The sequence below is a fragment of the Pan troglodytes genome, chromosome 2 (genome assembly GCF_028858775.2).
Source record: "Pan troglodytes isolate AG18354 chromosome 2, NHGRI_mPanTro3-v2.0_pri, whole genome shotgun sequence".
NCBI lineage: Eukaryota > Metazoa > Chordata > Mammalia > Primates > Hominidae > Pan > Pan troglodytes.
This window is the reverse complement of record NC_086015.1, coordinates 62,198,434-62,210,724: the sequence shown is the minus strand read 5'-3', so window position 1 is coordinate 62,210,724 and position 12,291 is coordinate 62,198,434.

Sequence of the window (12,291 nt, the reverse complement as noted above, 5' to 3'; positions counted from 1 at the left end):
CCTATTCCAGAGCCCAGGCCAAGTGCCCCCAGCCCCCATGTGCGCCCTACCTCTATTGCAACATCCACCACATTATATTTGTCACCAAGGTCAGTGTTGGAGGTCTTTGGGGCCCCAGTGTGACAAACACCTAGTGGGCTGGCTGGGACTCGAGGATTTTGTTATCTTTCTGCAATCAAGGAGGCTCATTGGAGTCCAACACAGCACCATTTAGCCTGTATCCAAGGTGCCCATTTTTGTTTGTTTTGCTTTGTTTTCCCTGATGTTTCTTTGTTCAAGTCATACACGAACATGGCTAAATGTGTGAACAGTACCAAAGAATAAGCAGGGAAAAGGAATGCCGTGCCCTGACCCCATCCCCGAGTTTCCTGTCTCAGAAACAGCCCCTCTTCCCAGCTCATGTGTTTTTCCAGAGAGTCTGCACAGAAATGAGCACTACATGTAACCTTAAAAATACAAAATATAGCACACCATATGCATGGTTCCACTCTTCGCTTTTTTCCTTTAATATATTGGGTATGATGTAGGAGAAAAAGACCTTAAGTCTGACACTTGAAATTATGTAACATCTGACTGGGGGAATAAAATCAAAAGGGCCCTGATTAAGCACGGGAAGCCATCTTCCTCAAATGTCCAATTAACCTCATTGGACAAAGGTCTCACTGGAATTGGTGAGGGGTGAGTGATGGCAAGGCTGCTAACACATCTGTCACCTTTCTCCTAAGCCAAAGCTCACAGTCCCAGGAAACTTGCCAGTTTCCAAGGTCCAAAATGGTCAAACAAGGTCAGGCGTGGTGGCTCATGCCTGTAATCCTAGCACTTTGGGAGGCCAGCCTGGGCAACATGGCGAAACCCTGTCTCTACTAAAAATACAAAACATTAGCCAGGCATGCTGGTACACTCCTGTAGTCCCAGCTACTGGGAGGCTGAGGCACAACAATTGCTTGAACCCGGGAGGTGGAGGTTGCAGTGAGCTGAGATCGTGCCACTGTACTCCAGCCTGGGCGACAGAGTGAGACTCTGTCAAAAAAAAAAAAAAAAAGTCAAGCAAGTCATAAATGGGCTTATTCCGGAGAGAGAGGCTCATCCTTCTGTCCCAAAGTACTGCAAGCTCCGAAAGCCCACATGGCTGGGACAAGAACCCTGGCTGCTGGGGCTTGAGACTCCATGCTGGGTGGGGGAGGAATGGGAAGGAGGACCAGACACTAAATGAGTCAGTCCATGGCTCTGACTTGGTCCTGACACCCTGCAGCTTCCTCCCAACAAGACATCCCTTCACTCCTGCCCAGGAGCAGGTTACTGGAGCCACAGGCATCTGCCAGCTCTTATTCCGGCCAAATTCTGACAGGCAAGAGGGCACAGCGCAGGGCATGTCTCACTGCGCATAACCTAATGGAGCTGCAAACATCCTCCTGTCCCTTTGGGTCACCTGGCCTGGCCTGGGCAAGGAACTCTGGTGGCCTTTTGGGGAAAATGGGTGTCCCCTGGTCATAGGCACCCTTTTAGCCTTGGCTTTGTCCAAAGAGTCTAAAGCTTGGCTGGGTGCGGTGGCTGACGCCTGTAATCCCAGCATTTTGAGAGGCTGAGATGGGAGGATCACTTGAACCCAGGAGTTTGAGACCAGCCTGGGTAACATAGCAAGACCCCATCTGAACAAAAAATAAAAAAATTAGCTGTGCATGGTGGTGCATGCCTGTAGTCCCAGCTACTCAGAAGGCTGAGGCAGGAGAATCACTTGAGCCTGGAAAGTCAAGGCTGCAGTGAGCTGTGATCGTACCATGGCACTCCAGCTTGGGAAACAGAGCAAGACCTTTTCTCAAAAACAAAACAAAACAAAAAAACAAACGAACAAAAAAGAGTCTAAACCTTGGTGTGCACTGGAATCCCAGGGAACCAGTTACCATGGCGATTCCCAGGTCCCAGTCTCCCAGAGTCTGTCTAAAGGATCTACGGCCAGGGCCCAGGAACCTGCAATTTCAACAAGTCCCCCGGTTGATTCCAAGGCACATGATCTGAGGCCCAGATTTGAAATCACTCTCCCAGTCCCCCTTGGTGAGGCGAGGTGTAGCATGGTAGCAAGGACCAGGCTCACTTTGGAGCCGTAGTCTCTACCACCTACCAGCTGTGGGACCTCGAGCAGGCTACTTACCTTTAGTTTCCTTGTGTGTAAAACAGAGATAATAAGAGAATCAACCTCATAGGTAAAGTTTAAATAAGATGATGGATATAAAGCATGGAGGATGTGCCTGATGCCTAGTAAGCCCTCGATAAATTAAATTCCCTTACTTGTATATTTGTATTAACAGGGCTTGCTCTGTTAAAGGGTAGGCTGCTTTAAGTCTGGGTGTGCAGGTTGCTCGAGCTTAGTTATTCAGAATGAATTTTTGCCACACAAGGAATCATGCCAGGGTTCCATTTCTTTGTCATTCACCACGGCAAATATTTTGGCAAGTAACCCTGAGGATGGAGACGCCCCTGCTTCCAGTCCTTGTGACATCCTTTTCCTTGTCAACACCACTTTCCTGCCACAAATACAGAAGCCCTCCCCCAGTGACCTTCTCCCTGACCCTGCTGGGGGTGGGGTGGGTGAAGGGAGCTTCTGCAATTCAGCAACCCTGCTCCTATCTCTCCCTTGGGCTGGAGAGGGCAAGTATAAAGAGTAGTTGCCAAACCAGGAAAGGGCGACAAACTGGGGGCCACATCCCTCGTCCCTCCCGGAAAGAGGAAAGGCACCCAGCCCAGGCAGGCGTGAGGGTGGAAAGCAGGGCAGCTGAGAGAGGCTCACATTTGCATCAGCTGCTGAGTCTCCTGATCAGGGCGGGCTTCCACCTGAATGATCCTGAAGGTGCCAGCATCCCCATGTCACTTGCCCATGGGCCATATTTCAAAGGAGGAGCGGGTCCCCACGGTCCCCAAGACCCTGGCAACAGTGGCGTCAATCTTTGGGATTCAGGGAAGCTACTAAAATTAAATCAAAATAAGGGAATTTGAAGAAACAAGAATCTATGGATGCAGGTTTGTGTGTGTGTGTGTACGTGCACATACACATGCACTCAGCTCTTTCCCAGGGGTCTCCCTGCCTGGCACATATTCCTCGGCCTGCTCAGCTTCTGGCTGGGTCATACCAGCCCATGTCCCTGCCTCAAATGCGTCTTCCGATGGCAGGTGGGAGGAGGTTGGTCATTTACAGAAACTCCTCCTGCTGCCCCTCTATGCTCTGGGAAACTCTACCACCAAATACCCTGGGAGTTTTATTTTTCCGAGTTATCATTACTTTGAGATTCCCGCTCCTGAGATCTTTTCACAGTTTCCTAGAGGCTAGAGCTGAAAATATCCTTAAAGGTAATAATAAGTAATGGCTGCCATTTGCTAAGGGCTGCTGTGTGCCAGGCTGTGTGCTAAGAGGCTGTGGCATGGGCCATCTCACTGAATTCCAACCGCAGCAGTGAGGTGGAGTCTGATGTCATCTCCATTTTATAGACGAGGAGAGTGAGGCCCAGAGAAGTTAAACAACTTGCCCGAGGGCACACAGCTGGGGAGTATTGAACCCAGGTGACTCACCCATTAGGCACAGCACCGTGCCTAGGGCACATGGAAATGTGTTAATTTCTTTCAGAATCAGAAAAACATGAACTTTGGGGATGAAGAAAAAATTAACATAATAATAATAACATGTTTGTCTTTATACCAATATAGTTGTAAAATACAATTTTAATATTTTTTATGGGGGAAAGGATCTATAAAGGCAAAGGTGCCTAATGCCTGTGAAAGTCACAATGGGGCCCTGGGGGAGGCAGAATTAAAATCCCGGTCTGCCTGCCTTCAAAGTTCATGCTCTCTTCAGTCTAGTCTAATCCTGTTTACAGGTGAGGAAACTGAGGTCCAAGGCCACACAGCAAATGGCAGAGCCAGGTGGAGAGCGCAGGTTTCCAGTGAGCCAACCACCATGGCTTGTGGTCCGACAGCACCACCCGGTGGCCTTTTGGGGAACTTACCTTTAGTCCAGAGGTGAACCTAGAAAGAGAAAGGGCTCAGACAGGTCCAGATACCCGCAGGAAAACTCCACAAGCCAGTCTGCACTTGGGCTCCACACTCAGCAGTGGTGAAGCCAGGCCAGGGAGCCAACTCCACACTCGCTCTAGGTTGTCGTTGGAATTCACACATCTCAGCCTACACACACACACACACACACACACACACACACACCCCTCTGCCAGGGTAAAAGCATCATCCCCCAGAGTTAATATTTGTAAAGTTCTTAGACCAGTCTGGTCCAACAGGAATATAATATAAGCCAAAATGTAATTTGAAATTTTCTGGTAGCCATATTTTAAGAAGTAAAAGAAATAAGTGAAATTAATATATTTAATATTTTATTTAACACAGAAATCAGCAAACTATACAGCCTGTGGGGGAAATCTGGCCCACCATCTGTTTTTTTAAATAAAGTTTTATTGGAACAAGCCATGCCCATTTGTTTTTGTATTGTCTATGGCTGATTTTGCACTGCAATGGCAGAGTTGAGTAGTTGCATAGTTGAGACCAGGTGATCCACAAAGCTGAAAATTCTTACTATCCAGTCCTTTACAGGGAAAGTTTGTCAACCTCTGATTTAGCCCAATCTATCCAAGTATGGTCATTTCAACATAAAATTCAATATAAAAATTATTAATGAGAAATTTTACGTTTCATTATACTAAATCTTTGAAATTCAGTGTGTGTTTTATACTTAGAGTACATCACAATTTGGATAAGACTCATTGCAAATGCTCAATGGACATGTGGTTGGATCATGACTACCGAACTGGACAGTGTAGGGCTTAGAACGATGCCCGCAGATATCAAACAGGTATTCATTAAATACCTAAATAAACTCTCCACCAGCCTTTCTTAACTGACTTCCCAGAAAGAATTAAGCCCTAACATTCGGGGACAGCCCCTGTTTGTAATGAATCAACTTCTTTCCCATGCCTGTAGAATGGTGTCATTCCTGGGAGGACTGAGAAAAGTCACTGGTGTCATTTTCTGTAGGGTTTCATTTATTCACAGAATCCCAGTTGAGAAATGCTGCAGCCATTCCTTTTCTAAGGAGCTTGAAGACTTGCTGCTGATAGAGATAATTATTATTAATATAAATCACATGTATAGAGCCAGGCACTGTGCTAAGGTCTTTCTGAGCATTGTTTCAAGGACAGAAATGACAATGGCCTCCCTCAGGAAGGCTCCTCTGTGCACCAAAGGTGTCCACCGTCCCCCATACAGCCCTTCTCACTATGTCCTGTGAGCTCCAAGATCTGACCCCTCATTCCCCAGGAGCTCAGCCTAGGCCCGGCCCACAGGAGCTGCTGGATCAATATTTGTTGCATTCAATCAAGTAACTCTAGAGAACCCAGGGTTCATTTGGTGTTTGATTCAACCTGGCAGGTGTTTTTCCAGCAGCTCTGTTGTGCGAGGCTGCTATGTGCGTCTCAAGGGAATCCATTCCCACATTGATGCTCGCTCACATTCCCAAGACTGCCCAGGGAAAACCAGACAAGATAGTTGCATTCGCAGTTTTAAGTGGTCTAGCTCCTCTCTGACGGTTCAGGCCAAGAGACAGACCACTAGAGACCCAGGAAGAGTGATTCGTTTGCCCAGTGCTTTCTCTGTCCAGCCTGAGGAACTGCCCTTTTGTCCAAGTAAGGAGGGAAGTGTACCACAATATCCTGGTTGAACAAGACCTGCCCATGAGCATTTTAGTTTTGAAAGAGCTGTATGCAGGGATGTTTATTTGAATTCCCCACCTGCCCGAGGCCTTCTAAGCAATCAGATTCTGTGAGCACCAACATCAGATGGGTCCACGGACAATCATTCGACATGTCTGGGATTCTGCAAGAGAACTGTTTCTGAGAGAAGGAGGGAGGCCCATCAGGATAATATGAGTAACCAAGGTTTAGCTGTCAGAAGGGAGGTGGTATGGAATGAATTGTTCCTCCCAAAAGACTATTTATTTATTTATTTTTGAGACAGAGTCTTGCTCTGTCACCCAGGCTGAAGTGCAGTGGTGCGATCTCGGCTCACCATAACCTCTGCCTCCCAGGTTCAAGCGATTCTCCTGCCTCAGCCTCCCAGGTTCAAGCGATTCTCCTGCCTCAGCCTCCCAGGTTCAAGCGATTCTCCTGCCTCAGCCTCCCAGGTTCAAGCGATTCTCTTGCCTCAGCCTCCCAGGTTCAAGCGATTCTCCTGCCTCAGCCTCCCAGGTTCAAGCGATTCTCCTGCCTCAGCCTCCCAGGTTCAAGCGATTCTCCTGCCTCAGCCTCCCGAGTAGCTGGGATTACAGGCACCTGCCACCATGCCCGGCTAATTTTTGTATTTTTAGTAGAGACAGGGTTTCACCATGTTGGCCAGAATGGTCTCCAACTCCTGACTTCAGGTGATCTGCCCACGTCGGCCTCCCAAAGTGCTGGGATTACAGGCGTGAGCCACTGCGCCTGGCCCAAAAATATTTAAGTTTTTTTTTTTCCAAGTTCTAACTGCCAGTGCCACCTCATTAGGCAATAGGACCACTGCAAATGTAATTCGTTAAGATGAGGACATACTGGAGGTGTGGGCCCCTAATCCAATACGATTGATGCCCTTCTAAGGAGACAGTCATGGGAAGCCAGAGGGACACACAGGTAGACAGCCACGTGACGAGGAACGCAGAGCCTGGAGTGCTGCAGCTGGAAGCTGAGGAAGGCCAAGGATGCCGGTGGCCACCAGAAGCCAGGAAGGGCAAGAAAGGGTTTGTCCCTATAGGTTTCAGAGAAAGCTTGACCCTGCCCACAGCTTGATCTGACTTCCAGCCTCCAAAAAATGTGAGATCGCCACTTTCTGTTGTGTTAAGCCACTGAGTTTGGGGTACTTTATTATGGCAACCCTAAGAAGCTGATATAGGAAGGAGCTTCGAATTTAGCATGGTGGCTGCACAAGACATGTAGGCCACTGTGGTACCCTTCCTCCTCTTCCTGCTGAGCGCATGGCTCCATGAATCAACCCAGCCCTCTCACATCTAGGAGTCATGTGACTTGTTCTCACCAGTAGAATGGGAGAGGAAGTGACACCGCTTAGCTCCAGGCCAAGGCGGTTCAGAGCAGGTGTATTCTCTCCATGCTCAGTCTCTCTCCCCTTTCCCTGGCTGGATGTAGAGGACTCAGGGGAGGGCTGTGAGGCCCTAGGGGATGGCAGAGCTACCAGGTGGGAGAAGCCTGGGTCCCCGGATCAGCAGGTGGAAGGTCACCTGCCCAACATCAGATTGGACGGCCATGTAGGAAAGACGTCTTTATTGGTTTAAGCAACTGGGACTTAGGGGCTGTTTGTTTTAGCAGTGAGGCAACCCTGACTAACACAGGTTCTGAGGGATGAGAGAAGCGGTAAGCAAAAACGTAAACTACTTCTTCCCTAAACTATGGGGTAAATTGGCACTAAGCAACCCCGCTATGGATCCCTTCAACAGAATGTAGAGAAATAAAAAGCAGGGAGATATTCTCTCCCTTTAGCACCTTAAGGATTTAGCGAGCCCTCTCCTGCCCCGGGTCTGCTGAGGGAGCACTTGGAAACCCCACTGTTTCCCCCCAGGAAAGCAGCCCCCATGTCCACGCCTTGCCAATGACGGCAGGGGCGGAGGCAGCCCTACAAGGAGCTGAGGTCCTTGGAGGCAGACAGCCGGGAGGGAGGGCCACCGATTGGTCCAGACCCCGCCTTAGTCACTCTCATGCCTACCCATGCACAGCGAGGCGGCGGGGCTCGACAGCTGCAGAGCAAGGGTGAGTCTGGCCGGAGGGTCCAGATGGGCCATAGGCATAGAATAGGAGCAGCTCTGGGGACCTTTCCCCATGTGGACTCACGTGAGCTAGTCTGTTTGCTGTGGGAAATGGCAGATGCCACTTTTGGTGTAAAACACCTTTGTGATGGACTGGACCTTGGCATAAGTTGGAACCTTGATGTGCTTCATAGCGTCCCCTGCAACACAGCAGAGGCTGGGGAGAGTGAGGGTCACCTTCCTCCTGCCACATTACCCCAACCCACAGGGCCGAGGGCCAGCAGGGACACACTACTATAGCTGCTTCAGTTGTTAAAAAAGTGCAATATTTCTGTACCACCTAGGACCAGCCATGCCTTCTTAGGGCCCTTGACCCCTACCTTAGGACCCTCAGACCCTCCTATGACCTCATAACCAAAGGGTAATGCCTGACATCGCACGGAGACCTCGACACCCCACCTTGGCAGCACCACCAGGATCTGTCCTGATAGGGGGGCAATTCCAATTAACTATTCTGACTCCACCCCACCCCAAGCTCACTTACCCCACATCCCATTTCTCCTGTTGTCCCTGGATACCCCACCCATACCAGTGCTCCACAGGAGGCACGTGGGGGCTACTCAAGGCTGAACTAGCTCCCCACATGCCCATAAGCTGCAAATCCTGCCTGTTGAGTCACCACCAACAACAACTACAGTGCTAATAATACCAGCTACCATTTGTTTGAACACTTACTTCATGCCAGGCCCTAGATTGTGCTTTATATGTGTAAAAGGGCATTTTTGGCTGACCTAGCTGGGGTCCAGATTATGCCTTTAACCCCTCTTCCCTGTGTCTTTTTGCAGCCACTGGAATGTCACTGCCCCTGTTTGTAACTGTGGTGTGGAGGGAGAAGTGGTCAATAGTAAGTCTATCATCAGGCGCAGTGGCTCACACCTGTAATCCCAACACTTTGGGAGGCCAAGGATCTCCTGAGGTCAGGAGCTCGAGACCAGCCTGGCCGATGTGGCAAAACCCTGTCTCTACTAAAAATACAAAAATTAGCTGGGTGTGGTGGCAGGTGCCTGTAATCCCAGCTACTTGGGAGGCTGAGGCAGGAGAATCGCTTGGACCCAGGAGGCAGAGGTTGCGGGGATCCGAGATTGCACCCCTGCACTCCAGCCTGGGTGACAGAGTGAAACTCTGTCTCAAAAAAAAAAAAAAAAAGTCTGTCATCTAGGCCAGGCACAGTGGCTCATACCTGTAATCCCAGCATTTTGGGAGGCTGAGTTGGGCGGATCTCTTGGCCAGGAGCTCGAGACCAGCCTGGGCAACATGGGCGAAACCCCATCACTACAAAAAATACAAAAATTAGCTGGGCATGGTGGTGTGCACCTGCAGTCCCAGCCCCCCTGGCATGGGAACTGGCACCTCAATGATTGGGTTGCCAGGATGGAATTCAGGATGCCCAGTTACCTTTGAATTTCAGATAAACAACAAATTGTTGTTTAGGTATCTGGGACATATGTACACTAAAAAATTATTTGTTATCTGAAATTCAAAGGTAACTGGGCATCCTGCATTTTTATTTGCTAGATCTGGCAACCCTGTAACTGGCACTGGCTTCACAGGCAGTGGACACAGACGCATGGGCCAGAGCAGGAGGGGACTGGGAGGTTGCTGTGTGGCGCCTCAGCTGAGACCTGCTCTGTGGATGAGTCCTGTGGAGTAGATACTATAATACCTAGGACTCTGCTCAAATGCTCCCTCCCAGCAGGCCTTTCCTGACCACCAGGTTTACCAGAGCAGCCTCTTCTCCTCCTCCTCCTTCTTCCTCTTCTTCTCCTCCTTCTGTCCTCCTTCTTCTCCTTCTCCTCTTCTTTCTCCTTCCCCTCCTCTTTCCACCCTCCTCCCTCCTCCCCTCCCCTCCCCCTCCCCTTCCTCCTCCTCCCCTTCTTCTTCTTCTTCTTCTTCTTTTTCTTATTCCTCTTCCTCTCTTTCTCCTTCTCCTTCTTTTCTTCTTCCTTTTTTGATACAAGGTCTTGCTCTGTTGCCCAAGGTGGAGTGCAGTGGCACAATCTTTGCTCACTGCAGCCTCAAACTCTTGGGCTGAAGCAATTCTCCCACCTCAGCCTCCGAAGTAGCTGGAACTACAGTTGCACACGACCATGCCTGGTTAATTTTTAAATTTTTTTGTAGAGATGGGGTCTCACTATGTTTCTCAGGCTGGTCTCAAACTCCTGGACTCAAGTGATTATTTTGCCTTGGCCTCCCAAAGCACTGGGATTACAGGCGTGAGCCATCATACCTGGCCATCTCCTTCTTCTAACTTATCTTCTCCTTTAGCCTTGACCTCGAGGTATGGTCCATGGACCAGCAGCATCAGCACCATCTGGGAACTTGTTAGAAATGCAGAAGTTCCCCCATCACCGCCCACTCCCTGCCCCAGTCAGAACCTGCATTTTACCAAGACCCCAGCTGATTCCTGTGCATAGGAAAGATGGAAAAGGGCTGCTCTGTAGTAGTGTGGACCACTGCCTGACACCACATCATTATCTGTTTGTTGTCTACCTTTGGTGAGGGCAGGGATCATGTCTGTCTTGTTCTCTGTTGTATGCCCAGGGACAAAAAGTGTAAGTGTCTGACACATACCAGGTGCTCAATAAACACTTGTTAAATGATTGACAGACTGATGAATGAATGAGCCAGAAATCAAACCCAAGCCTCCTAATTAAACTGATTCACAATTCTGTGCTTTTTTGTTCAGTGACTCATTTCCAGGTAGAGCTGGGATTCAGTAACTCCAGATCTCCTCTCCATTCTGAATGATGGAATCACAGTTGGTTCCTACCTCACAGGGGGTTTGTGAGGACAGTTCCTATTCCAAGTGCTTTCCCACTTGATTTCCCCAAAACTCCGTGACACAGGAAGGCACATACTAGGTTATTCCCATTTTTCAGATGTGAAAATTGAGGCCCAGAGAAGTTGAGGCTCTTGCCTGAGATCATACAACTCAGAAGTGGTAGAACCAGGATTTGAACTCATACCTCCTGATTGCAAATCAAGTTCTCATCCTTAGTCCATGTTCATTCATTTCTTCATTCATTCCACAGTCAAGTACCAGCCCCAGGCTGGGAGCTGGGAGGGCATGAATAAAGTTAACTAAGAAGTCTTGGAACCCAAAGGGCTCCCCAGGCCAGATGGATATATAAGGAATGGTGATTCCGTGTGCCCAGTGCTTCTGTGGACTCAAAAACCTGCAGAAGCGTGAAGGTGGGCTCAACTAATCTGCTTGGAGGCATCTCGGAAGACTTCCCAGAGGAGGTGATGTGTGAAATTTCATCAGGGTGGGGCAGCAGGAAGAGCATCCCAAGTGGAGAGACCAGAGCATGAAAAGGCCTGAAAGTGTGAAGGTGCTTAAGCACATCCCCAAGTTCTATGTGCTCAGAGGAAGGTGATCCATGTCCATGAGCCGGGGTGAGGGGTGGTGAAGGATGAGGCTGGGGAGGGAGGCCAGGCCTGCCTGCCAGAGGCCTGGAATGGCAAGATGGTGGTGGCCCTTACCCACGTGCCAGCTGTACTCCTAGGATGACATGACTGGGTACTGGAACTTCTCCTCGGGCTTCAGCCGATGCCGTGCCTGGAGGTCCAGGGCGTGGCCTTGGCCATCGTGGGAGATGCCTGGGAAGAGCAGCTGCAGGATTCTTGGGGAGACCTGCCTCATTTCTAAACTCTCCGGCCTGGTCTGACCTGCTGGCCCCTGAGTTGCTTTTCTGGCCTCCCAGACTCTGTCTCCCTTGGGTGGGGAGTCCTGGACACCCACTCCCTTGGACAGCTGGTTCTGGGCCCCCTTGGACAGCTGGTTCTGGGCCCCCTTGGTCTCTGGCCATCCAACCTGTACCTCCTTGCTATCATGGGAGCTGGTGGCAGGCACTGGGCCTGCTACCAAGGCTGACCTGGATGGGGCCTGCTGGAGCTGCTTCCTGGGCACGGTCCCCTCCCTTAGGTACTTGTGGCCATCGTTGATCTTCCAGGCAACTCGGGCGGTGGCCTCCTTTTGGATGCATTCCTTCCAGCAGGCCTGGTTCTGGGAGGTCCACAGCTCCCCAGGGGCAGGGAGAGGTGGAGGAGGGAAGAATGGCTCTTCCCACAGCTCTGCGGCCTGTGTTTGGGCTCCCAGAGCCTCATCTCCAAGGATACATGCAGCCGATGAGGGCTGGGTTGCCAAGGCCCTGAAAGAGAGGAGAGGCTGGGCTGCCCTGGGGGACTTGGGGGGTCCCACAGGCAGAAGAACAGACCAGGCTGGAAAAGGGTGCAGAGCCTGGCCACAACCCACCCAAGGTGCCTGTCCTTCCCCCGAGGGACGGGCCCAGGCCTTTACCTTCACACCCACAGGGCTCTGGGGTGGCGCACGGGGTGCTGCAGCCTCTATTCCATTCAGCAAACTCTGATGCACACCTACTATGTGCCAGGCACCCAATGGGGGTCCAAAAAGAGGCCCAGTCTTCCCCGGCCTCAGGGAGCGTTGGACA